Source organism: Neomonachus schauinslandi, chromosome X (genome assembly GCF_002201575.2).
Source record: "Neomonachus schauinslandi chromosome X, ASM220157v2, whole genome shotgun sequence".
Classification (NCBI taxonomy): Eukaryota; Metazoa; Chordata; class Mammalia; order Carnivora; family Phocidae; genus Neomonachus; species Neomonachus schauinslandi.
The window spans coordinates 55,811,150-55,838,002 of NC_058419.1; the positions used below are offsets into that span (position 1 = coordinate 55,811,150).

General features: G+C 35.2%; 1 protein-coding gene and 1 non-coding gene across 2 annotated transcripts in view; both read right to left on the minus strand.

Moving 5' to 3' along the window:
- The window catches only part of DACH2 (dachshund family transcription factor 2), a 990,389-nt gene that overhangs the window by 565,097 nt on the left and 398,439 nt on the right, over window positions 1–26,853 (minus strand). The gene's annotated exons all lie outside the window — the stretch shown is intronic.
- Window positions 15,798–15,903, minus strand: LOC123323510. The gene has a single exon (XR_006539447.1). It is a non-coding gene; the product is annotated as a U6 spliceosomal RNA (small nuclear RNA).

Sequence of the window (26,853 nt, forward strand, 5' to 3'; positions counted from 1 at the left end):
CAAAAAAGATGAGATAAAATGAATAGAGATAAAGGTATCACTGGTGATTCAGAGGTAGAAAAGAAATATGCATAATGGTTTATATCAGAAAAAAAGATGCAATTAAACATATTGATTAGAAGATATCAAGTTAGGTGCCAATCACAGCACTATTACAACACTTTCGACATTCCATTCATCTTCATTGTGACATTTCTTATATCCTAGTCTGGTGTTCTCAAGTAGTCCTCCAATTTAAAATTTATTTAATGTTTTATTTTCTTAAGTGTATTTAAGTTATTTTCTTAACTGCGTGCATCTTTATACTTACTTACATATATCACTGATGCTTTAAAAAAGTGTTGGGCTTTTAGTAGGCATTCATTAACTTTGTGAGTTGATCCAGAGGGGAAAACATCTTTAAGAGCAATCACAAACAAACAAACAAACAAAATTCTACTCCCTGATACCTTTCTTCATTTGCTAAAACCTTTTTTCATGTATTCAAAATGTCACAGCAATGTCTTCCAGTAACGTTGTTATACTATTTGCTCACTTGCACCCATATGGGTTTCACTGCCATTCAGAACTGTGCAGAAATCAACAACCATGGTCAGGCTAGAGCAGGGCCAGCACTCTCTCTGTTTAGGTCACACTAATGGACTTAAAGCATCTTATAGCTTTCTAAGTCAAATGGCACAAAATAGACCTCCAAGAATTATGACCAGAGTTTGACTTTGGGGCCTTGCTTTAGACAGATCATTTGTCAAGGCAAGATGGCTTCTATCTTAGTCTCACTCTAAAGTCCAAGTGGAAAGGTCTCTAGGAACTGATGAAATTTTCTAGCTCATACTCTTCACCTATCTTTTGCATTAATATTATAAAGGCTGTTATTCACTGCAATTGTGTGACAAAGAAACACAGAAGTTTTAAATTCTTTTAATATCAGGTAGACCAGGTTTGAGCCTGTTACCAGCTATATCTAGGCAAGTCACTTGATAATAGGCAAGTCATGTAACTTCTATACATCTCAGATTCTTTTTTTTTAAAGATTTTATTTATTTATTTATTTGAGAGAGAGAGAATGAGAGAGAGAGAAAGCACATGAGAGGGGGGAGGGTCAGAGGGAGAAGCAGACTCCCTGACAAGCAGGGAGCCTGATGCGGGACTCGATCCAGGGACTCCAAGATCATGACCTGAGCTGAAAGCAGTCACTTAAACAACTGAGCCACCCAGGCGCCCACATCTCAGATTCTTAATCAACAAATTGGAAGTAACACCTTACTTACCTTTTAACACCTACCTCTAGAGTTGTACTAAAGATACACATATCCGAGCACACCAAGAGAGACAAAATATGCCTGCAGAGTAATGCTTAGCATGTAGTCTTTAATGATAGTGCTTAATAATTTGGCAGATATTATTAGCAGTAGTGGTATAATGAAGAATCTTAGAATTGTTAAATTGGTATAGCTTATTTAATTGGTATAATATTTTTCTTTCACTGTAATATAATATGGAATGAATATCATATTTTGCTTCTTTTGAATTTCTTATCCATAATGTTTAAGTAAAACTCCTCAGAACTCCATAAGCAGTCTAAAGTTTTAAACCACAAATGACAGTAAGGGGTAAAAAACACTACTCATGGTTCATTTAGTGTTTATATTCACTTTTTCCCTCATTATCAAACTTAACTCAAGATAAATACAAATATTTTTACTTGCAGAGTCTGTGAAACTGAGGCAAAGAAGAAAATTATTTAAACAGGTTTTAGAGATGATTGTGTTGTAGCAGAAGAAATTTGAATACATCCATAGCTGCTAGGGGATACAATGCATATACCTGGCAATATTTAATTCAAGTTAAAATACTGATTGTTTTAATTGTTTCTTTTATTTATTTAAATAAAACACAAAGGTAGGAGAATTTGCCATTAGAAAAATAACATGATATGGGTCATCATTTTGATGTTTGAAGACACATATATTCAATATATATTTTACTGAAATGCAAAATGTAGATTATATGTCATTTAGTAAAACTTTCTCATCTTGCTGATTAATAAACTGAAAGCCAAGAGAGGTGAGATGATCAGTTAAAGGTCACTCAACAGGGAGCCTGGGTGGCTCAGTTGGTTAAGCGACTGCCTTCGGCTCAGGTCATGATCCTGGAGTCCCAGGATCGAGTCCCGCATTGGGCTCCCTGCTCAGTGGGGAGTCTGCTTCTCCCCCTAACCCTCCCCACTCTCATGCTCTCTCTATCTCATTCTCTCTCTCAAATAAATAAATAAAATCTTAAAAAAAATAAAATAAAATAAAGGTCACTCAACAAGTAAGCTATAGAGTCAAAGCTAAAATCTATTTCTATTACTTCTAGTGTTCTTTCAATTGCACCATACTGTCATTTTTGTTTAATCCTTTTTAAACTTTGAGGGCATCATTTTAACATTTATAAAGACAATATTTTCAAAGTGTTTTCACTGTTTTCATGGTCAAAATACATTCTCAAAATATTTCCATAGGGTGATGGTTGAGAAGGAGAGACACTCTCTCAGTGAAAATAAAAGGTGGAAATATTTTGAAAGTGCTGTGAAAACATTTGACTGCCTTAACAGCCTTAAAGAAAACATTTATTTTGGCCATAGTGACTGAAACATTTGCTTCCTTTGGAAATGCTTGCTGCCAAAATAAGTTTCTTTTTTCATATAGAAGCAAATATTTTGTTGAATAAAATGTTTTGTATTTTTGTATAAATTACTTGAATATTGATTATGACCAATCTTAGTGACATCACTGTATACAGAGGTTGTTTTGTAAATAAATTAGGGATCCTTGTACTTTAAAACTTCCCTTCCTATACAGATTTAATGTTCTGAAGTAGCAACTATATTGGAAAAAAAATACATGAGTAATGAGAAACTCAGTCACCCTGATAAGGAGCTTGTCCTGTACAATGATTATGTCCACACAAGTGAAACATCTGGAGTAAAAGGCATTGTACACACCAAATAACCAGAAGATAGACTGGCTGACTGAAAAGTTCACTTTTCACATTTTAGATTACAATTTTCTTTTCTTTTTTTAAATTTTATTATGTTATCTTAGTCACCATACAATACATCATTAGTTTTTTGTTTTTTGTTTTTTTTTTAAAGATTTTATTTATTTGACAGAGAGAGACACAGCGAGAGAGGGAACACAAGCAGGGGAAGTGGGAGAGGGAGAAGCAGGCTTCCCGCCGAGCAGGGAGCCCGATGCGGGGCTCGATCCCAGGACCCTGGGATCATGACCTGAGCTGAAGGCAGACGCTTAACGACTGAGCCACTCAGGTGCCTCACATCATTAGTTTTTGATGTGGTGATCCACGATCCATTGTTTTCGTATAACACCCAGTGCTCCATGCAGTACGTGCCCTCCTTAATACCCATCACCGGGCTAACCAATCCCCCCACCCCATTCCCCTCTAAAACTCTGTTTGTTTCTCAGAGTCCATAGTCTCTCATGGTTCATCTCTCCCTCCGATTCCCCCCCTTCATTTTTCCCTTCCTTCTCCTAATGTGCTCCATGCTATTCCTTATGTTCCACAAATAAGTGAAACCATATGGTAATTGACTTTCTCTGCTTGACTTATTTCACTTAGCATAATCTCCTCCAGTCCAATCCATGTTGATGTAAAAGTTGGGTATTTTCTTGTGGAATTATTCTAAGGATTTCTATCAAATGAGTGTCTAAGACATATTAAGAAACTCAATTTGCTTCTACATGGAGTTTATTTCTGATATCTAGGCTGATTTTAATGTATTTTATGTAACCATTTTGGCTAATAGACTTAATTCTAATCCTTCAAGTCTAGTCACATGTAATTACAATAATGAATCCACACATGCATTGATTGAAAAGACCTGCCTATGTCTACAAAAGATGGGCTACAACTTTCTATTTCAAAAGTCCACTGAGGAGCTAAGATGGTAGAGTAGTAGGAAGACCCTAGGCTTGCCTTGTCCCTAGGCACAGCTAGATAATTATCAAATCATTGTGAATACCTGAGAAATCGATCTAAGGACTGACAGAACAAACTGCACAACTAGAGGGAGAAAGGAAGCCACATCGTGGAAGATAGGAATGCAGAGATGTGGTTTGGGGAAGAAAGGGATCATAGGTGCTGTTGTGGGAAGGGGTCCCTCATCACAGAGAGAGGCAAAAGAAAGAAAGAAATGCACAGGGGATGACAGAAGGAAAACACATCCTCAAAGCCATTGACTGGGAAAGAGAGAAGGGCTGATTTTTATCTTTGCAACCATCAGGGCTCAAAAACTAGAGTTTTAGAGGTCCATAGCATGGCTGGTATAAAGCCCTACGGGCATTGCAGTGTTCCTGTAGAGAAGGCAAACAGGTAACCTAGAGGCAGAGGGTGCAATCTGTGGATAACCAGAGATGCACTGGGAGAGATGATTCCCCCTTCTTGGAGTGCATTTGAGAGAGGTGGCATTGCCTACTCAGGGACAAAGTAGCTGGAGGATGCCATTTCCCTCCCTCACCCCTTACCCCTCAGCATAGGTGGAGAGACATCTGCTGAGGGTGGCTAACCTGGACACTGGCTCTTTAGTGTGCTTTGCTCCAAACCCCACATTCCTGCATTCCAGTGCAACCACCCTATTGGGTCAAGCCTGCATCAACTGCAGTGCAGCGAGACCCTATCCCAGAAGACCAATACAGATCCCCACCACACCAGGTCCCTAAAGTTTTGAGTTTTAAAACTCAGTAGGCCTGGCTGGGATTGAACATAAATTGCACTGTGCTGGTTCAAGCAAGCAAGCAAACTAGACACATACAGTGTGAAAACAGTGATCAGAAAAACATGTACAACACAGAAGGGAAATTATTTGCTCTTCTGGGAGGGCCTTCCTCACAGCAGGGAACACGAACTCTCCTCTCCAGGGACAAAGGAACTGGCTGGTTCCATTTCCCTCCCCTCATATTTAGCATAAACTAACTTCAGTAAACAGCACAGAGCCAAAACTAGCTGCTTAAATTGCTTTCACCAAGACCCACCCCCCTGCACCATGCTGGTACTGCTTTTATTGGGCAAATGTGCCTGAGAGCCAGTGCAGTGGGCCCCTCCCCCTGAAGACCAGCAAAAATGACAACACGCACCAGGTCTGCTGACTATAGAGTTCTGCAAAGCTTCACTTCTACTGGAAAAAGCATCAGGTCACTTTAAACAAGCAGCTCAGAGAACACATAATTAAAACATGCCACACTCTGTCCAAGGTCCAAACACTCCCCACTGCAGGTAAGGAGAAACCCTGCAGAGGATTGACCTCAGGAATAGAGCAGCCATAACACAGCAGCATACACCAAAGAAACTTCCTAAAACACCAGGCCTGGACATTATACGACTGATTCTTCATAAAGCCATTACTCTCAGGAGCAGGAAACATAACTGGCTTTCTTAAAACACAGAAGAAGACATAGACCAAGAAAAAAAAAAAAAGACAAGAAGGAGGATTCATCTCAAAAGAAAGAACAAGAAAAGATCACATACAGAGATCTAATCAAAACAGATATAAGCAATATGCCTGATTCAGAATTTAAAGCAACAATCATAAGGATACTAGCTGGATGTGAGAAAAGCACAGAAGACACCAGGGAGTCCCTGACCACAGAGATAAAAGAGCTAAAAACCAATCAGGTTGAAATGAAAAATGCAGTAACTGAGATTCAAAACCAACTGGATGTACTACCACAAGGATGGAAGAAGCAGAGAAACAAATAAGTGATATAGAAGATAAAATTATGAAAAATATGAAGCTGAATAAAATAGAGAAAGAAGAATGGTAGATCACAAAAGTAGACTTAGGGAATACAATGATTCCATGAAACATAATAACATTTTTATCATAGGAGGCCCAGAAGAAGAAGAGAGAGGAAAGGGGACAGAAGGATTATTTCAGGAAATTATAGCTGAAAAATTCCCTACTGTGAGGGAGAAAACAGACTTCCAAATCCAGGAAGCACAGAGAACTCCCATCAAAATGAACAAAAGCCAGTAAACATCAAGACATATCATAGTTAAATTTGCAAAATATACAGATAAAGAAAACATCCTAAAGGCAACAAGACAAAAAGTCCCTCACTTATAAGACAAACAAGGTTAGCAGCATATCTCTCCACAGAACCTTGGCCAGAAGAAAGTGACAACAGATATTCAACATGCTGAATGGGAAAAATATGCAGCCAAGAATATTTTAGCCAGCAAGGCTATCATTCAGAACAGAAAGAGAGATAAAGAATTTTGCAGACAAACAGAAACTAAACAAACCCTGCAAGAAATATTAAAGAGGACTCTTTGAGTGGAAAAAAGCCTAGAAAGGAACAGAAAATCTCCAGTAACAATGACAAAACAAGCAATAAAATGGCACTAAATTAATCTCTATCAATAATTACTCTGAATGTAAATGTTCCAATCAAAAGACATAGGGTGTCAGAATGGATAAAAAGAACTAAATCCATCTATATGCTAACAACAAAAGACTCATTTTAGATCTAAAAACACCTGCAGATTGAAAGTGAGGGGGTGGAGAACAATTTATCATGCAAATGGACATTAAAAGAAAGCCTGAGTATCCATATTTATTTCAGACAAACTAGATTTAAAACCAAAGACTAATGAGATGAAGAAGGGTACTATATCATAATAAAGGTGTCAACTTGGGAGCACCCAAATATATAAAACAATTAATAATAAACATAAAGGATTACGTTGATAATAATACAATAACAGTGGGGGACTTCAACACCCCACTTGCAGCAAATGGACAGATCATCTAAGCAGAAAACCAACAAGGAAAAATGTCTTCGAATGATATACTGGACAGATGGACTTAACAGATATAATCAGAGCATTTCATCCTAAAGAAGGAGAATACACATTGTTTTAGGGTGCACATGGAATGTTGTCCAGAACAGATCACATACTGGGTCACAAATCAGGACTCAACAAATACAAAAAGATTGAGATCATACCATGCATATTTTCTGACCCCAATGCTATGAAACTTGAAGTATACCACAAGAAAAATTTGGAAAGACCACAAATACATGGAAGTTAAAGAACATCCTAGCAAAGAATGAATGGGTCAACCAGGAAATTAAAGAAGGAAAAAAAAATACACGGAAAAAAATGATAATGAAAATATGACATTGCAAAACCTTTGGGATGCAGCAAAAGCAGTCATAAGAGGAAAATATGTAGCAATACAGGCCTACCTCAAAAAGCAAGAAAAGTCTCAAATAGACAACCTAACCCTATACCTAAAGGGGCTAGAAAAAGAAAAACAAATGAAGAATAAAGTGAAGAAGGGAAATAATAAAGATTAGAGCAGAAATAAAAGATAAACAAACAAAAAACCAGTAGAACATAACAAAGAGCTGGTTCTTTGAAAGAATTAATAAAGTTAATAAACCTATAGCCAGGCTTATCAAAAAAAAAGACAAAGGACCCAAATAAATAAACTCATGACTGAGAGAGGAGACATCATGACCAACACCACAAAAAATATAAACAATTATAAGAGAATATTATGAAAGTTATATGCCAACAAATTGGGTAATCTGGAAAAAATGGATAAATTCATGGGAACATACAAACTACCAAAACTGGAACAGGAAGAAATAGAAAACCTGAACAGACTGATAACAAGTAAAGAAACTGAATTAGTAATAAAAAATCTCCCAACAAATAAAAGTCCAGGGCCAGATGACTACCCAAGGGAATTCTACCAAACAGTTAAAGAATTAATAACGATTCTCCTCAAACTGTTCCAAAAAAATAGAAACGGAAGGAAAACTTCCAAATGCATTTTATAAGACCAGCATTACCTTGGTGCCAAAACCAGACAAAGACCCCACTAGAAAAGAGAATTACAAACCAAACAGGGATGCAAATATTTCTCAACAAAATACTAACAAATTGAATCCAACAGTATATTAAAAGAATCATTCACTTCAATCAAGTGGGATTTATCCTGTGCTACAAGGGTGATTCAATATTTGGAAATCAATCAACTTGATACACCACATTAATAAAAGGATAAAAACCATATTATCTTCTCAATAGAGGCAGAAAAAGCATTTGACAAAGTACAGCATCCATTCTTGATAAAGACCCTCAACAAAATAGGGATAGAGGGAACATACCGCAACATCATAAAGACCATATACCAAAGACCCACAGCTAATATAATCCTCAATGGGGAAAAACTTAGAGCTTTCCCTCCATAGTCAGGAACAAGACAGGGACGTCCACTCTCACCACTATTATTTAACATACTGTTGGAAATTGTAGCCTTAGCAATCAGACAACAAAAAGAAATAAAAGAAAACCAAATCTGTAAGGAAGAATTAAATCTTTCAGTATTTGCAGATAACATGAAACTCTATACAGAAAACCCAAAAGACCACCCCAAAACTGCTAGAACAGATACATGAACTCAGTAAAGTTGCAGCATACAAAATCAACATACAGAAATCTGTTGCATTTCTATACACCAATAATGAAGCAGCAGAAAGAAAAATTAAAACAATTCCATTTACAATTGCACCCAAAACAATAAAATACCTAGGTATGAACCCAACCAAATAGGTCAAAGACCTATACTCTGAAAAGTATAAAAACACTGATGAAAGAAATTGAAGGGGCACAAAGAGATGGAAAGACATTCCATGCTCATAGATTGAAAGAACAAATATTATTAAAATGTCAATACTACCCAAAAAAAAGCTACACATTTAATGCAATCCCTATGAAAACACCACCAGCATTTTTCACAGAAGTAGAACAATCTTAAAATTTATATGGAGCCACTAAAGACCCTGAAGAGCCAAAGCAACCTTGAAGAGGAAAAGCAAAGCAGGAGGCCTTGGAATTTCAGACATCAAGTTATATTACAAAGCTGTAGTGATCCAAACATTATGGTACTGGCACAAAAATAGACACATAGATCAATAGTACAAAGTAGAAAAACCAGAAATGAACTCACAACTATATGGCCAATTAATATTCAACAAAGCAGGAAAGAATATGCAATGGGAAAAAGAGTCTCATGAACAATAGTGTTGGGAGAACTGCACAGCAATATGTGAAAGAATAAAATCAGACCAATTTTTTACACCAAACACAAAAATAAATTTAAAATGGATTGAAGACTTAACTATGATTCCTGAAACCATTAAAATCCTAGAGGAGAACACAGGCAGTAACCTCTTGGACATTGGCCATAACAACTTCCTTCTAGATATGTCTCCTGAGACAAGGGAAAGAAAAGCTAAAATAAACTATTGGAACTTCACCAAAATAAAAAGGCTTTGCACAGTAAAGGAAATAATCAACAAAAGTAAAAGACAACCTATGGAATGGGAGAAGATATTTGCAAATAACATATTTGATAGAGGGTTAATATCCAAAAATATAAAGAACTTATTAAATTCAACACCAAGAAAACAAATAATGTGGGGTGCCTGGGTGGCTCAGTTGTTGAGCGTCTGCCTTTGGCTCAGGTCATGATCCCAGGGTCCTGGGATCGAGCCCTGTGTCTGGCTCCCCACTCGGCGGGAAGCCTGCTTCTCCCTCTCCCACTCCCCCTGCTTGTGTTCCCTCTCTCACTGTGTCTCTCTGATAAATAAATTAAAAAAAAGAAAGAAAACAAAAAATGCAGTTAAAAATGGGCAGAAAGCATGAATAGACATTTTTCCAAGGAAGAAATACAGACAGCCAACAGACCTTGAAAAGATGCTCAACATCACTCATCATCAGGGAAATACAAATGAAAACTACAATGAGATATCACCTCACATCTGTCAGAATGGTCAAATTCAATAACACAAGAAACAACAGGTGCCAGTGAGGATGTGGAAAAAGGGGAACCCTCTAGCACTGTCGGTGGGAATGCAAACTGGTACAGTCACTCAGGCAAATAGTTATGGAAGTTCCTCAGAAAGTTAAAAATAGAACTACCTTATGATCCAACAATTGCATTTATAGGTATTTACCCAGAGAATACAAAAGTACTAATTCAAAGGGATACCTGCACCTTGATGCTTATAGCAGCATTATCTACAATAGATAAATTATGGAAAAAGCCCAAACGTCCACCAACTGAAGAATGGATAAAGAAGTAGTGGTGTGTGTGTGTGTGTGTGTGTGTAATATTACTCAGCCGTAAAAAATGAAATCTTGCCATTTGCAATGACATAGATGGAGCTAGAGAGTATTATGCTAAGTGAGATAAGTCAGAGAAACAAATACAATATGATTTCACTCATATGTGGAATTTAAGAAACAAAGCAAACAAGCAAAGGGAAGAAAAATAAGAGATAGAAAAAGCAACAGACTCTTAATTATAGCAAACAATCTGATGTTTACTAGATGAGAGGTGGGTGGGAGAATGGCTTAAATAAGTGATGGGGATTAAGAAATACACTTGTGATGAGCACCAGGTGTTGTATTGAAGGGTTTTATCACTATATTATATACCTGAAACCAATATTACACTATATGTTAATAAACAGGAATTTAAATAAAAACTAACCCAAAAGGGCGCCTGGGTGGCTCAGTCGTTAAGCATCTGCCTTCGGCTTAGGTCATGATCCCAGGGTCCTGGGATCAAGCCCCGCATCAGGCTCCCCACTCTGCGGGAGGCCTGCTTCTCCCTCTCCCACTCCCCCTGCTTGTGTTCCCTCTCTCGCTGTCTCTCTCTCTGTCAAATAAATAAATAAAATCTTTAAAAAAAAAAAACTAACCCAAAAAAGGAATATGGAAGCTACCCAAATGTCCATCAATAGATGATGGAGGAAGAAGAATTGTATATATATAATGGAATATTGCTCAGCCATGAAAAAGAATGAAATCTTACCATTTATCACAACATGGATGGACCTAGAGGATATAAAACTAAGTAAAATAAGTAAATCAGAGATAAGTACCATATGGTTTCACTCATACGTATCAAGAATCAAAACAAATGTTACAAACAAGGAAAAAGAGAGACAAACAAACAAAATACCAGACTTTTAAGTATAGAGAACAAGCTGGTGGTTGCCAGAGGGGAGGTAGGAGAGGGTGGCTTAAGTAGATAAAGGGGATTAAGATTATACTTATCTTGATGAGCACTGAGAAATATATATAATTGTTGAATCATTATATTGTATACCTGAAACTAATGTAACGCTGCATGTTAATTATACTTCAATTTTTTAAAGTACACATTAAAATTTGGTATCCATACATTCTGGTCCCTACAGAGAAGAAATTAGAAATTTAGTCCCACACTTCTCCAGGACAAACTCTTCACTATTCCTTTCATTTCAGATCTCAGTTAAGGAAGAGCTTTATTCCATTGTATAGCCCATTACTATGAGTTTTGTTACTGTTGTTGGATGATTAAAAGAAGAAATAATACTGACAAATTAATACCTACTATGTGTCAAGCATTATGCTAGGGTTTACATCAACTTCATTTAATTCTCTAAATAATTCCATAACTATTATCTTATTTTAAGATGAAAAATTAAGCCTTAGAAAGGATTGTTTGCTGAAGGCCAGCCAGCAGATCCATACAGTAGCCCTCATCTGTCTGACTCTAAATCCACTTTATAGTATGCATATATTTCTCAACCTAGTTTAAGACAAATGACTTTTCCTTCCCTAATTTCTATAAATAGAAGAGCACCACCTCAGAGTTGAAAAAATAAACTCAACCATAACAGAACAAAATAAGCAAGGGACTAAAGGGGGAATTGTTCATGGTCATCTCACTTGGGGCTTGAACATTTTGTATCTCCATGATTTACCAAACTTGGATAAAGGCAAGTCAGACAAAGGGAGCTAGGACTTCACTCTAGGAGTAATTTTTAAGTTACATGAAAGATACCAAATAAGTGGACTATAATTTCACAACCGTAAGCTTAGCACAAATGAAAGGAAAGAGGAAATGATTAAACAGCAAAGGCTATAATAGAAGAAAACTAAGGAAAAGTGGCACTGGCTTAGAGGGAGTCAGTGAAGGCTTTATGGAGGAAAGGAGCCTTTACCAGGTCTCAAACTGGGTGGGACCCAGGCAAGAAGATACATGATAGACACATTTCAGACTAAATCATGGAGATGGAAATGAAGCTGTCTTGGGATCAGAGAAGAGATAAACCTGTCTGTTAAAAATGAGGTTATAATGGGAACAGTGGAAGTAAATAATAACAATAAGTTGCAGAGGGCTTACAAAGTGCCAGGCACACTTCTAAGTGCTTTATATTAAGTCACCTCATTCTGGCAAAAATCCTGAAGCTTAGGCAGAGTTAAATAATCGACCCAAAGTCACACAACAGGTAGTGACGGAGCTGGGATTTAGAACCTATGAAGTATGATTCCAGAGTTTATGCAATTAACCACTACAATGACACATTAGAAGATACATAGAAGATACATTAGGAGAAATATGTATTCAACTGAAGAGGTATAGGTAGTCATTTTTTATGTAGTCAAAAATTGAGCTTTTCAATATAAATTATGAGGAAGCAAATATATAGGAAATAAAAGTAATACTAGGTAAAGCCCATAAATGGTCAAAATTTTCATATATTTATAACTTATGGGTAATGTGATCTACTGTAAATTATAAATAATGTGAAATATATTTTAAAAGAATTAACAGTATTTACATCACACTTTAAGTAGATCTATTAAATTTTTGTTTTTAATTTATAATCTGATCGCATAGAAAGATTAAGTAGAAAAAGTGCTCATATATTTCAAAGATTTTTAATTAGCCTCTTTTTATCCTAATTGGCGTATTACATAAGGTTCAAAATACTATTATCAAACGAGGTTATAACTATATACATACACAGCTACATCTATACACACTACATATTTAAAGCAAAGGGAGGTTGCTCTATCTCCATCAACTCTTTATTTTAGCTATTTTGAAGGTAATAATATGTAGAATGTCATATACAATATTAATGTCTCAACAACACGCACTAAGAAATGTGATCTACAATTACCATTGTTCAACCTGGCATACTAAAATATATGGCAGTATCTGAAATATGTTTAAGAATTATGCTTGAAGTTTAAGATATTAATTTTCAAACCACATATTTTTCTCTATCATATATGACAAACTGCAGATATTGTAATAGAAAAGCAGTATTTTTATAATTAAAGATAAATGCCTTTCTTCTTTAAATATGTTGATTTTTCTATTAAACAGTGAACACTTATTAGAAAAATGTGAATAATGTGCATAAAATTATGATTTAAACCTTCCCCCACTTCTTTCTAAAGATAGCAGCCAAAAACTGGAAAAAGTCAGGGTGCCTTTGAGGATATTTAATTAAAATCTAATCCCACATTCTTAAAAGCTCACATAAATTAAGCTGTCATTCAGGAGATTTATGCATTCACATTTGCATAGTACATACAATTCATCAATTACTCATGTTTGAAAGCAATGCCTTTCCCAGGGTGCTGAACTGCCAACAATGCCAACAGGCACATGCAACCCACAAAACCATACCAACTGGTACCTTGGAGAAAGCCATTTCCATATGGCCTTTCGTTTGCACATTCACAGAGTTCCAAGCATGCTTAGAAAACTATGACTACAATTTGATGGATTCTATTGAGCTAAATTTGAAAGAGACAATCATTTTACTTAATCTTGGTGCAACTGCATAGTGATAGCAATTCAACAGCCTTCTTGCATTTGTGGCAAGTTTTATTTTCTTTGTTTGTTTTAATTTTTAATTTTTTTTATTATGTTATGTTAATCACCATACATTACATCATTAGTTTTTGATGTAGTGTTCCATGATTCACTGTTTGCGTATAACACCCAGTGCTCCATGCAGTACGTGCCCTCTTTAATACCCATCACCAGGCTAACACATCCCCCCACCCCACTCCCCTCTGGAACCCTCAGTTTGTTTCTCAGAGTCCATAGTCTCTCATGGTTTGTCTCCCCCTCCGATTCTCCCCCTTCATGGCAAGTTTTAAAACTACACTAAAGATACAGAATGATTCCTGAGCTTCAGCATAGTCAGACAAAGCAGTTAAGTTAAAAATATTCTCTTCAAGTTAATAGAAGGTAACCATTTATTTAGCATGGCATATTTGAATAAGGTAAAAAATGTATACCTGTGTATGTACATACATACCTAATACATGTATACACATACATAAAGTGGGAGAGGTGAAAATATCAAAGTGCAGTGGCTCATTGAGAACACTTGGAAAGCTTTAAGATATGGCAAAAATAAAATGCCCATAACTTGTGCAGACTGCAGTTTTTCCTAAAGACTATTTTTGGGAAGAAAATGGCAAGTCTTTAATAGTATTGTATCTACAAGCAAACAGATGCAAAGGTACATTTTCTCCATGAGCTATAAGCTGTTACAAAATAACTTTTTATACATACTGCGAAGAGAGGTCATTCCAGTTGTTCCAAAGGGAAAATGGTATGCTTATAAGACATCACATATAAGAAAAAGAAGAAAGCAATCTAAATGACATCACAGGGTAAGCTATTGCCAGCACAGATCGACAACTGCCACAATATTTTGCATGAGTGTATATCTTAGTGTTTAATATATTTGTTTTAGAGTTCCAAACAACCACTGGCTGTAAAAACGTGACACTTGAACCCAGGGACATTTCTCCTTTCATACACAATCTTTTCCCCTCTCCTTCTAAAATTTGTCACCAATTTCTTTATCAGTTGGACATCCAGAAAATCCTCCAAACCTATAGCAACTGGAAAATTTAAATGATCTCCTCACATTTATTTTATATAAGTTATAAGCCTGGGTATTAGTGTGAGTGTATACTGCAGTAATATTTAGCAAATGACTTATAGAAATTCAAGTCCATAAAGATATTTTGAGTAGCTATTATTACAAGGAATTGTGTTAGATGTTGTGAGAAATATAAAGGTACATTACACATGGTCAGAGCTCAAAGTCTAATAAGAAAGATATACACATTTACTAAGGACTAAAGTACTGACATAAACAATGCATTTGGTCCCAGGTTCTTGAAATCTGGTGATGCTGCCATTGTTGATATTGTTCCTGGCAAGCTATGTGTGTTGAGAGCTTCTCTGACTATCCTCCTCTGGGCCATTTTGCTGTTTGTAACATGATACAGACGGTTGCTGTAAGTGTCATCAAAGCAGTGGACAAGACGGCAGCTGGAGCTGGCAAGGTCACCAAGTCTACCAGAAAGCTCAGAAGGCTAAATGAATATTATCCCCAATACCTACCACCCCAGTCTTAATCAGTGGTGGAAGAACGGTCTCAGAATTATTTGTGTCAATTGGCCATTTAAGTTTAATAGTAAAAGACTGGTTAATGATAACAATGCATTGTAAAACCTCCGGAAGGAAAGGAGAATGTTTTGTGGACTATTTGTTTTATTGTGTGTATGTGGCAGTTTTAAATTATTAGTTTTTAAAATCAGTACTTTTTTTTTATTTTTATTTTGTTATGTTAATCACCATACATTACATCATTAGTTTTTGATGTAGTGTTCCATGATTCATTGTTTGCATATAACACCCAGTGCTCCATTCAAAATGTGCCCTCTTTTAAAATCAGTACTTTTTAATGGGAACAACTTGACCAAAAATCTGTTACAGAATTTTGAGACGCATTAAATCAAAAGTTTAATGAGAAAAAAAATGCATTTGGAGCACAAAAGAGAACTATTCAACCTGAGGAGATCAAAGGAGGTGGCATTTGATCTAGTCTTTAAAGATGAGTAGGATAAATATGAAGACTGTTTTATAAATGTACATGCCTTGTAGAGGGGCCATGCAAATCTTTCTCTGCATCACTCCAATTTCAGTATGTGTGTTGCTGGAAAAAACACGAAATCAAAACTAGCTTGAGAATCTCCTAATGTTCAAAGCAGAAAAACACCAATAAGAATATGTGAGATAAACATTGTATTTCTAGTTATCTATTATATTCCATGGTACACAGATCAGATAGCTTAGTATAAACTGCATATATATATATATATATATATATGTGTGTATATATATATATATATATACACACACACATATATATATAATATTGACCATTAGCCAATTTTAAAGTCTATTGAGTATTAGTTTGTTGAACATTAGCTAGAATATTAAGATAGCAATAACAGTGGATTTATTCTATAAGAAAATAGTATTTGCCTTTTATTTCAACTTGCAAAATCCTGCTTTCCTCCTAACGGATAATACTAATAGGTGTATATTACTTTTGTCATATAAATTTAATGCAAAACCTTATAAGAGGCAGAATTTTTACTATCTGGAATGGGAGAAAATAGTATTATAGGACAAAATATTAAGTGTGCGTGTATAATGTTATTCTCCTGACTATAATTTAACCCTGAGAAAAAATATTAGAGCTTGGTTCTGAACAAAAGAATCTCTCACAGGTTATCAGTTTCAGTTAACAATGTGTCCAATATTCCAGCGTTCAGTGTTAAGTTCTTCAAGTCTTCTTCAAATTTTCCACTTCTAAACCCTATTAAACCTATGTGAGTTTTATTATGATTGAAAAGCTAGCTGTAGTTGTATTATAGTCAGAGAAAAATGTATACAGACATATTTTCAGAATAATTATTCATTATAACAATTAAACTGATCAAATAATATCTAAAATATTTTATTCTAAATAAGGCAGTGTAATAGGGACACATACAATTTAAGGTTACTATAACTGAACAGCTAGTGACCATTTACCACTATAATGCTTTTGCCTTACACAACACAGGTCTTAAATCATAACTGCTATTTACAACTAAAAATTGTCTTATAATATCTTTCCCTAAGTGAAGAGTAATGTATTATACCTGCCAAATGTCTCCCTTCAAGAAAGACATATTTCTCCCTTCTTTCAGGAAAAAAAAAAGTTAAATGCTATACCCCCAATAACTTTTTTGTTGTTTTTCTTATGTTTCAGAGGCACACAGTCCTAATATTGAATAATGTTTTATTGAATTATATGTTTTATTGATTATAAAACAGTTTTTAATTTCTTATGCTTACGTGGTAAATTCCTAATTTGTTAAAGAAAGGAAAATGTTTCCTTGGTGAAAAACCATAGCAGAATTCAAACCAAAGGGAATTCAAATTCTGTTAATAAATAAAACTGCCATAATCCAAATAACAAGACTGACATTTTACCAGATATAGATCAATCTATTCTAAGTTACTCATTATTCTAAACATTAATTAAAAACATCAAAATCCTAGAGGAGAACACAGGCAGTAACTTCTTTGACATCAGCTGTAGCAAATTCTTACTAGATATGTCTTCTGAGGCAAAGGAAACAAAAGCAAAATTAAACTATTGGACTTTATCAAGATAAAAAGCTGCACAATAAAGAAAACAATCAACAAAACTAAAAGACAACCTTTGGAATGGGATAAGATATTTGTAAATGACATATCTGATAAAGGGTTATTATCCAAAATATATAAAGAATTTCTAAAACTCAACACCCAAAAAACAAATATTCCAGTCAAATGGACAGAAGACATAAATAGACACTTTTCCCAAAAAGACATACAGATAGCCAATGACATGTGAAAAGAAGCTCAATATCACTCATCATCAGGGAAATACAAATGAAAACTACAATGAGCTATCACTTCACACTTGTCAGAATGGCTAAAATTAACAACACAGGAAACAACTGATGTTGGTGAGGATATGGAGAAAGGAGAAACCTCTTGCACTCTGTGAGAATGCAAACTGGGATAGAAACTCTAGAAAAACAGTATGGAGGTTACTCAAAAACTAGAAAATAGAACAACACTATGACCAAGCAATTGCACTTCTAGGTATTTACCCAAAGGATACAAAATACTGAATTGAAGGGACACATGCACCCCAATGTTTATAGCAGCATTCTCAACAATAGCCAAATTATGGAAAGAACCCAAATGTCACCAACTGATGAATGGATAAAGAATCTGAATCTGTGATTCAGCCATATTTATTCAGCCATAAAAAAGAATGAAATCTTGCCATTTGCAACAATGTAGATGGAGCTAGATAGTATTATACTAAGTGAAATAAGTCATTCACAGAAAGACAAATACTGTATGATTTCACTCGTATGTGGAATTTAAGAAACAAAACAGATGAACATAGTGGGGAAAAGAAAGGCAAACCATAAAACAGACTCTTAAATATAGAGAACAAACTGAAGGTTGCTGGAGGGGAGGTGGGTGCGGGGATGGGTTAAATGGGTGATGGATATTAAGGAGGGCACTTGTGATGAACACTGGGTGTTTTATGTAAGTGATGAATCACTAGATTCTACACCTGAAACTAATGTCACACCGTATGTTAACTAATCGGAATTTAAATAAAAACTTTTAAAAAAGTAACTAATGAATTAAAAGCTATTGTAAGTCAGAAATAAAGAGGAAATAAAGTCTCTCAAACATTCATTATAAATAAATTATTAATGTGGAAAAGCTCACAATGTTTTCAGTGTTCTAAGTTTATTTTTAAGGATTTTATTTATTTATTTGAGAGTGAGCAAGAGAGATAGAGAGAGCAGGAGCTGGGAAGATAGGGAGAAGCAGGCTCCTGCTGAGCAGGGAGCCTGACTTGGGCCTGATTCCGGGACCCTGGGATCATGACCTGAGCTGAAGGCACTTAACCGTCTGAGCCACCCAGGCGCCCCAATTTTTAAATATATCTTAAGGATGGAGATAGTGCAAAATATTTTATGCTGAGAATGTATGAACTGAATGAGATATCTACTCAATTTAGAGAATATTTTACATATTAGTTTTGTTCCAGTTCAATAGATATAGAAAAAAATCTATAAATTCAATTCCAGTTCTAACCACATCATTGGATTTAAAAAAAAAAAAAACTAGCTCAGCTTGTGGTTTAGTAAAAATAATAATGATAATAATATGGGGGATTGGATTCTACAAATTAGTAAGGCTTACTAAGTTTTTACATAATTATTTGGCTTAGTTCAAATCCTTATTTTAGATAATAACAAAGGGTTAGACTAATGACTAAATTATAGCACTGTGCAAAAATACCTTGTCTTTTGATACATAACATGCACTTTAAGCAGAACATCCTTCCACACTGCATTTTCATTTTATTTCCTCTCCATATTTTATATATAACAAAAGTGCCCTAAAATTAACTTATGCAATAAATATGCTGTATAATATTTGTCTTCCAGAATATGATATTATATGACATATAACTAGCTGTACAACTTCTCTGTTGGAAAAGACATCACCTAACAAGAAAGATAAATGCTCTATCCATGATGAAACTCTATCATATGTTGTTTGGGCAAGAAGATAATTGAAAATGACAAAAAGTATGTCAATCAAAATATAGAGATATTAAAATTGCTCAAATACATCTACTGATAATCCACACTGTGCTAAAAGAAGCACAATAATCAAAGTATTTTTCCAAATTATAACTTTAAGGAAGGTCATAATTCTTGCCCCAGGCACAACTAAATATGAAGCCTTTTTAGCACTTTTTTAACAACAGTCTCACCATAAGCACCTATCAATTTTGCTGTCCACAACCCTGTTTCAATCAAAATAAGATCAAGAGTTACATCAGAATATCTATTAATCTCTAACTTACTGAGAGCATCTGTCAGGATAGAAAGAGACAGAAATTAGGTAGGAAACAGATATTGTTAAATTCCCATTGTCAAAATTAGAGGATAAGGCAGTAAAAATCTCAATTCATTTATTTGATATGGCAAATATTTACTGAATTATTAATATTTGCTGTTGATTAGCACTCAGTATAGATATAGTAGAATTTGGAAACTGTATGCACACACAAATAATATGTATATATACACATTTCCACATCATCAGAGCCTAGTAGAATGCATGCCACATGGTAAACAAATGAACATAGAGGAAGGGAAGGAAAAATAAAATAAGATAAAAGCAGAAAGGGAGACAAACCATAAAAGACTCTTAACTATAGAGAACAAACTGAGGGTTGCTGGAGTGGAGGTGGGTAGGGTAATTGCGTGATGGGCAATAAGGAAGCCACTTGATGTAATGAGCACTGGGTGGTATATGTAACTGATGAATCACTAAATTCTACCCTGAAATTAATAATACACCATATGTTAACTAACTTGACCTTAAATAAGAGCAAAAAAAAAAATGGAATAAAGACAAATGGTAGATGGTATGCCAAGAAATAATAACAAAAAAATAACAAGATAAAATGAGGAATATTTTACAAAGTCTCAAATATAGCCAAATAAAAATGAGAGTGCCCTACATGATATGTAAGTATATAGAACATTACTGTAGTCAACAATACTCCACACCAAAATTTAAATTAGTGACTTTGTGTATTTCCTAGTATTTTGCCTATACTCTATTCTATATCATTACCCAAGCACTGATAAACTTGACTCATAACCTTTCAACAGTTACTGTACATTTTTAGATTAAAGATACTGTCCAAACAAGAATGCAGTAACCAAGGGTTGCTCTGTTAATTCTTTCACATTTTTCTTTTATTTCCTTTGAGTATAATTTACATACAATGTTGCATTCATTTCAGGGGTACGACTTAGTGGTTTGACAAGTTTATACATTATACTATGTTTAACACAAGGGTAGCTACCATCTGTCCTGTTACATCGCTATTACAATATCATTGACTGTATTCCTTATGCTGTGCTTCTTATTCCTGTGATTTATTCATTCCATAACTGAAAGCCTGTATCTCCCTCACCCCTTCATCCATTCTGTCCAACACCTACCCCCTTATAGGTCTAATTCTGCTTTTCCTTTCTTCATTATTTTTTTTTTTTTAGATTTCACATATGAGTGCAATCATATGGTGTTTGTACTTCTCAGTCTGATATATTTCACTTAGCATAACACCCTAGGTCCATTCATGTTGTCCCAATGGCACAATCTCGTCTTCTCTATGGCTACATAATATTCCGTTGTGTATATATTACACATTTTCTTTATCCATTCACTTACTGATGGACACAGGTTGCATCCATATATTGGCTATTGTAAATAATGTTGCAATAAGCATAGGAGTGCATATATATTTTTGAATTAGGGTTTTCATTTTCTATGGGTAAATACCCAGTAGTGGAATTATTGGATCATATGGTGTTTCTATTTTTAATTTTTTGAGGAACCTCCATACTGTTTTCCACAGTGGCTATACCAGTTTACATTCCTACTAACAGTGCACAAGTGTTCCTTTTTCTCCACATCATTACCAACACTTGTTATTTCTTGTCATTTTGATTTTAGTCATTCTAACTGGTGTAGGGAGATATCCCATTGTGGTTTTGATTTGCATTTTCCTGATTAGTGATGTTGAGCATTTTTTCATGTGTTTGTTGGTCATCTCTCAATCTTCTTTGGAAAAATGTCTATTCAAGTCCTCTGCTCATTTTTTAATTGTATTGTTTCTTAGTGTTAAGTTGTATAAGTTCTTTATATAATTTGGACTTGAACCCCTTATCAGTTATATAATTTGCAAATATCTTCTCCCATTCAGTATGTTGCCTTATAGTTTTGTTGATGGTTTGCTTCACTGTGCGAAAGCTTTTTTTTTATTTAAATTCAATTGGCCAAGATAGCATCATTAGTTTTTGATATTGCTGTATTCCCAATAGTTTATTTTTTTAAATTTTATTTTCTTGCCTTAGGAGACAGATCTAGAAAAATATTGCCATGGCCAACGTCAGAGAAATTACTACCTGTGCTGCCTTCCAGGATTTTGGGTTCATGTCTCATGTGTAGGTCTTTAATCCGTGTTGACTTTATTTTTGTGTATAATGTTAGAAAGTGGCCCAGTTTAATTCTTTAACATATAGCTGTCCAGTTTTCTCAGCACGATTTATTGAAGAGACTTTTTCTCATTGCATATTTTTCCTCCTTTGTCATAGATCAATGGACCTTATAATCATAGGTTTATTTATGGGCTCTCTCTTCCGTTCCATTGAATGTGTACATTTTTGTGCCAATATCATGCTGTTTTGATTACTACAGATTTGTAGCATATCTTGAAATCTGATATTGTGATACCTCCAGCTTTGTTCTTCTTTCTCAGGATTGCTTTGGCTATTTGGGGTCTTCTGTGGTTATATACAAATTTTACTATTATTTGTTCTAGTTTTGTGAAAAATGCTGTGGCATTTTGATAGGGATTGCGTTGAATTTTTGGAAATCAATCAACATCTTACACCACATCAACAAAATGAAGGGTAAAAATCATATGATCATTTCAATAGATGCAGAAAAAGCATTTGACAAGAATCAACATCCATTCATGATAAAAAAATTAACAAAGTGGGGTTAGAAGGAACATACCTCAACATAATAAAAACCATATATGAAAAACCCACAGCTAACATCATACCCAATGCTGAAAAACTAAGAGCATTCCCTCTAAGGTCAGAAACAAAACAGGAATGCCCACTCTCACCACTTTTATTCAACATTGTACTGGAAGTCCTAGCCACAGCACTAAGACAAGAAAAAGAAATAAGCGGCATCTATATTGGTAAAGAAGAAGTTAAACTGTCACTACTTTCAGATGACATGAGACTATACACAGAAAATCCTAAAGAGTCCATCAAAAAACTACTAGAAATAATAAACAAGTTCAATAAAGTGGCAGAATACAAAATTAATAACCAGAAATTAGTAATATTTATATACACTAATAATGAAGCAGCAGAAAGAGAAATTTAAAAAACATCATTTACAACTGAACCAAAAGGAATAAAATACCTAAGAATAAACTTAACCAAAGAGGTGAAAGACCACTATCTGTAGTCCAAAAATCATAAAACACTGATGAAAGAAATTGAAGATGACACAAACAAGTAAAGATATTTTATGCTCATGGATTGGAAGGATTAATATTGTTAAAATGTCATATTACCCAAAACAATCCATATTTTTCATTCTTAAGCAGAACTGGAATTTTATAATCACTTCTGTTTGCTGATAACAAAAAACAATATTAGGTATCTGATGCCAGTTTCCCCAACATGTAAAAAGTAACATGACAACAGCCATATGACCTTGAAGAAGGTTCATTAACTATAATCTATCATTGTAAAGTACCTACCCCACTTCTACCATCCAACAATTCACTCGTACTTTTGTCTGCAATGTTAGCTTTACATTTAGATTGCACAGCTGTGTGGAACCACATAGCACAGTCTTCAACCCCTCCAAACCTCTTGCCCCAAATTAGCAAAATAAAATGTATCTCTCAAGGTCTTCATGGTTACCTTCAAGGATCATTATATAGGAAATCAATGACATATAGGCAAAACAAATATATTATCCCATATTTGTATTCAACTATACAGACAGCCCCAACTGCAAAGCTCTTTAGGTCGTCTGTCCTGAAAAAACACTGAAAAGGAATATATTAAAGCAAAACTTCTATTCAAATTAAAAATGGAAAAATCTTTCTGAGGGAATAAATATTCTAAACCATCTCTTAAAAGACAAAAGGATTTTATTTATTAGGGTCCTTTCTCTTTTCCTCTTGGTAAGTCTGGCCAGGGGTTTATCAATCTTATTAATCTTATTAATCTTATTCAAAGAACCAGCTCCTAGCTCCATTGACCTGTTCTACTGTTCTTTTGGTTTCTATTTCATTGATTTCTGCTCTGATCTTTATTATTTCTCTCCTTCTGCTGGATTTAGGTTTTATTTGCTGTTCTTTTTCCAACTCCTTTAGGTGTAGGGTTAGGTTGTGTATTTGAGACCTTTCTTGTTTCTTGAGAAAAGCTTGTATTGCTACATGCTTTCTTCTTAGGACCGGCTTTGCTGCATCCAAAATATTTTGAACAGTTGTGTTTTCATTTTCATTTGCTTTCATGATTTTTTTTAAGTTCTTTAATTTGCTGGTTGACCCATTCATTCTTTAGTAGGATGCTCTTTAGCCTCCATGTATCTGAAGTTCTTTCCAACTTTCCTCTTGTGATTGAGTTCCAGTTTCAAAGCACTGTGGTCCAAAAATATGCATGGAATGATCCCAATCTTTTGGTACCAGTTGAGAACTGATTTGTGACCCAGGACTTGATCTATTCTGGAGAATGTTCCATGTGCACTAGAGAAGAATGTGTATTCTGTTGTTTGGGGATGGAATGTTCTGATTATATCTGTGAAGTTCATCTGGTCCAGTGTGTCATTTAAAGCTCTTATTTCCTTGTTGAACTTTTGCTTAGATGATCTGTCCATTTCAGGACCCAAATAAATAAAATCATGAATAAAAGAGGAGAGATCACAACAAACACCAAAGAAATACAAACAATTATAAAAACATATTATGAGCAACTATATGCCAGCAAATTAGATAATCTGGAAGAAATGGATGCATTCCTAGGGACATATAAACTACCAAAACTGAACCAGGAAGAAATAGAAAACCTGAACAGACCCATAACCAGTAAGGAAATTGAAGCAGTAATCAAAAATCTCCCAATAAACAAGAGCCCAGGGCCAGATGGCTTCCCAGGGAAATTCTACCAAACATTTAAAGAATTAATACCAATTCTTCTGAAACTGTGCCAAAAAATAGAAATGGAAGGAAAACTTCCAAACTCATTTTATGAGGCCACCATTACCTTGATCCCAAAACCAGAGAAAGACCCCACCAAAAAAGAGAACTACAGATGAATATCCCCGATGAACATGAATGTAAAAATTCTCACCAAAATAGTAGCCAATAGGATCCAACAGTACATTAAAAGGATTATTCACCACGACAAGTGGGATTAATTCCTGGGCTGCAAGGTTGGTTCAACATCCACAAATCAATCAATGTGATACAATACATCAATAAAAGAAAGAACAAGAACCGTATGATCCTCTCAAGAGATGCAGAGAAAGCATTTGACAAAGTACAGCATCATTTTTTGATTAAAACTCTTCACAGTGTAGGAATAGAAGGTACATATTTCAATATCATAAAAGCCATCTATGAAAAGCCCACAGAGAATATTCTCCATGGGGGAAAATTGAGAGCTTTGCCTCTAAGGTCAGGAACATGGCAGGGATGTCCACTATAACCACTGCTATTCAACATAGTACTAGAAGTCCTAGCTGCAGCAATCCAACAAAAAGAAATAAAAGGCATCCGAATCAGCAAAGAAGAAGTGAAACTCTCACTCTTTGCAGATGATAGGATACTTTATGTGGAAAACCCAAAAGACTCCACCCCAAAACTGCTGGAACTCATACAGGAATTCAGTAAAGTGGCAGGATATAAAATCAATGCACAGAAATCAGTTGAATTTCTATACATCAACAACAAGACAGAAGAAAGAGAAATTAAGGAGTCGATCCCATTTACAATTGCACCCAAAACCATAAGGTACCTAGGAATAAATCTAACCAAAGAGGCAAAGAATCTGTACTCAGAAAACTATAGAATACTCATGGAAGAAATTGAGGAAGACACAAAGAAATGGAAAAACGTTCCATGCTCATGGATTGGAAGAACAAATATTGTGAAAATGTCTATGCTACCTAGAGCAATCTACACATTTAATGCAATCCCTATCAAAATACCATCCACTTTTTTCACACAATGGAACAAATAATCCTAAAATTTGTATGGAACCAGAAAAGACCCTGAATTGTCAAGGAAATGTTGAAAAAGAAAAATAAAGCTGGCGGCATCACGTTGCCTGATTTCAAGCTATATTACAAAGCTGTAATCATCAAACAGTATGGTACTGGCACAAAAACTGACACATAGATCAATGGAACAGAATCAGAGAGCCCAGACATGGACCCTCAACTCTGTGATCAACTAATCTTTGATAAAGCAGGAAAGAATGTCCAATGGAAAAAAAGACAGTCTCTTCAACAAATGATGTTGGGAAAATTGGACAGCCACATGCAGAAGAATGAAACTGGACCATTTCCTTACACCACACACAAAAATAGACTCCAAATGGTTGAAAGACCTAAATGTGAGACAGGAATCCCTTAAAATCCTTGAGGAGAACACAGGCAGCAACTTCTTCGACCTCAGCTGCAGCAACATCTTCCTAGAAACATCATCAAAGGCAAGGGAAACAAGGGCAAAAATGAACTATTGGGACTTCATCAAGATAAAAAGCTTTTACACAGCACAGGAAACAGTCATCAAAACCAAGAAACAACTGACAGAATGGGAGAAGATATTTGCAAATGACATATCAGATAAAGGGCTAGTATCCAAAATCTATAAAGAACTTATCAAACTCAACACCCAAAGAACAAATAATCCAATCAAGAAATGGGCAGAAGACATAAACAGACATTTCTGCAAGGAAGACATCCAAATGGCCAACAGACACATGAAAAAGTGCTCAACATCACTCGACATCAGGGAAATCCAAATCAAAACCTCAGTGAGATACCACCTCACACCAGTCAGAATGGCTAAAATTAACAAGTCAGGAAATGACAGATGTTGGCGAGGATGTGGAGAAAGGGGAACCCTCCTACACTGTTGGTGGGAATGCAAGCTGGTGCAGCCATTCTGGAAAACAGTATGGAGGTTCCTCAAAAAGTTGAAAATAGAGCTACCATACGACCCAGCAATTGCACTACTGGGTATTTACCCCCAAGATACAAATGTAGTGATCCAAAGGGATATGTGCACTCCAGTGTTTATAGCAGCAATGTCCACAATAGCCAAACTATGGAAAGAGCCAAGATGTCCATCAACAGATGAATGGATAAAGAAGATGTGATATATATATATATATATATATATATATATATATCACATC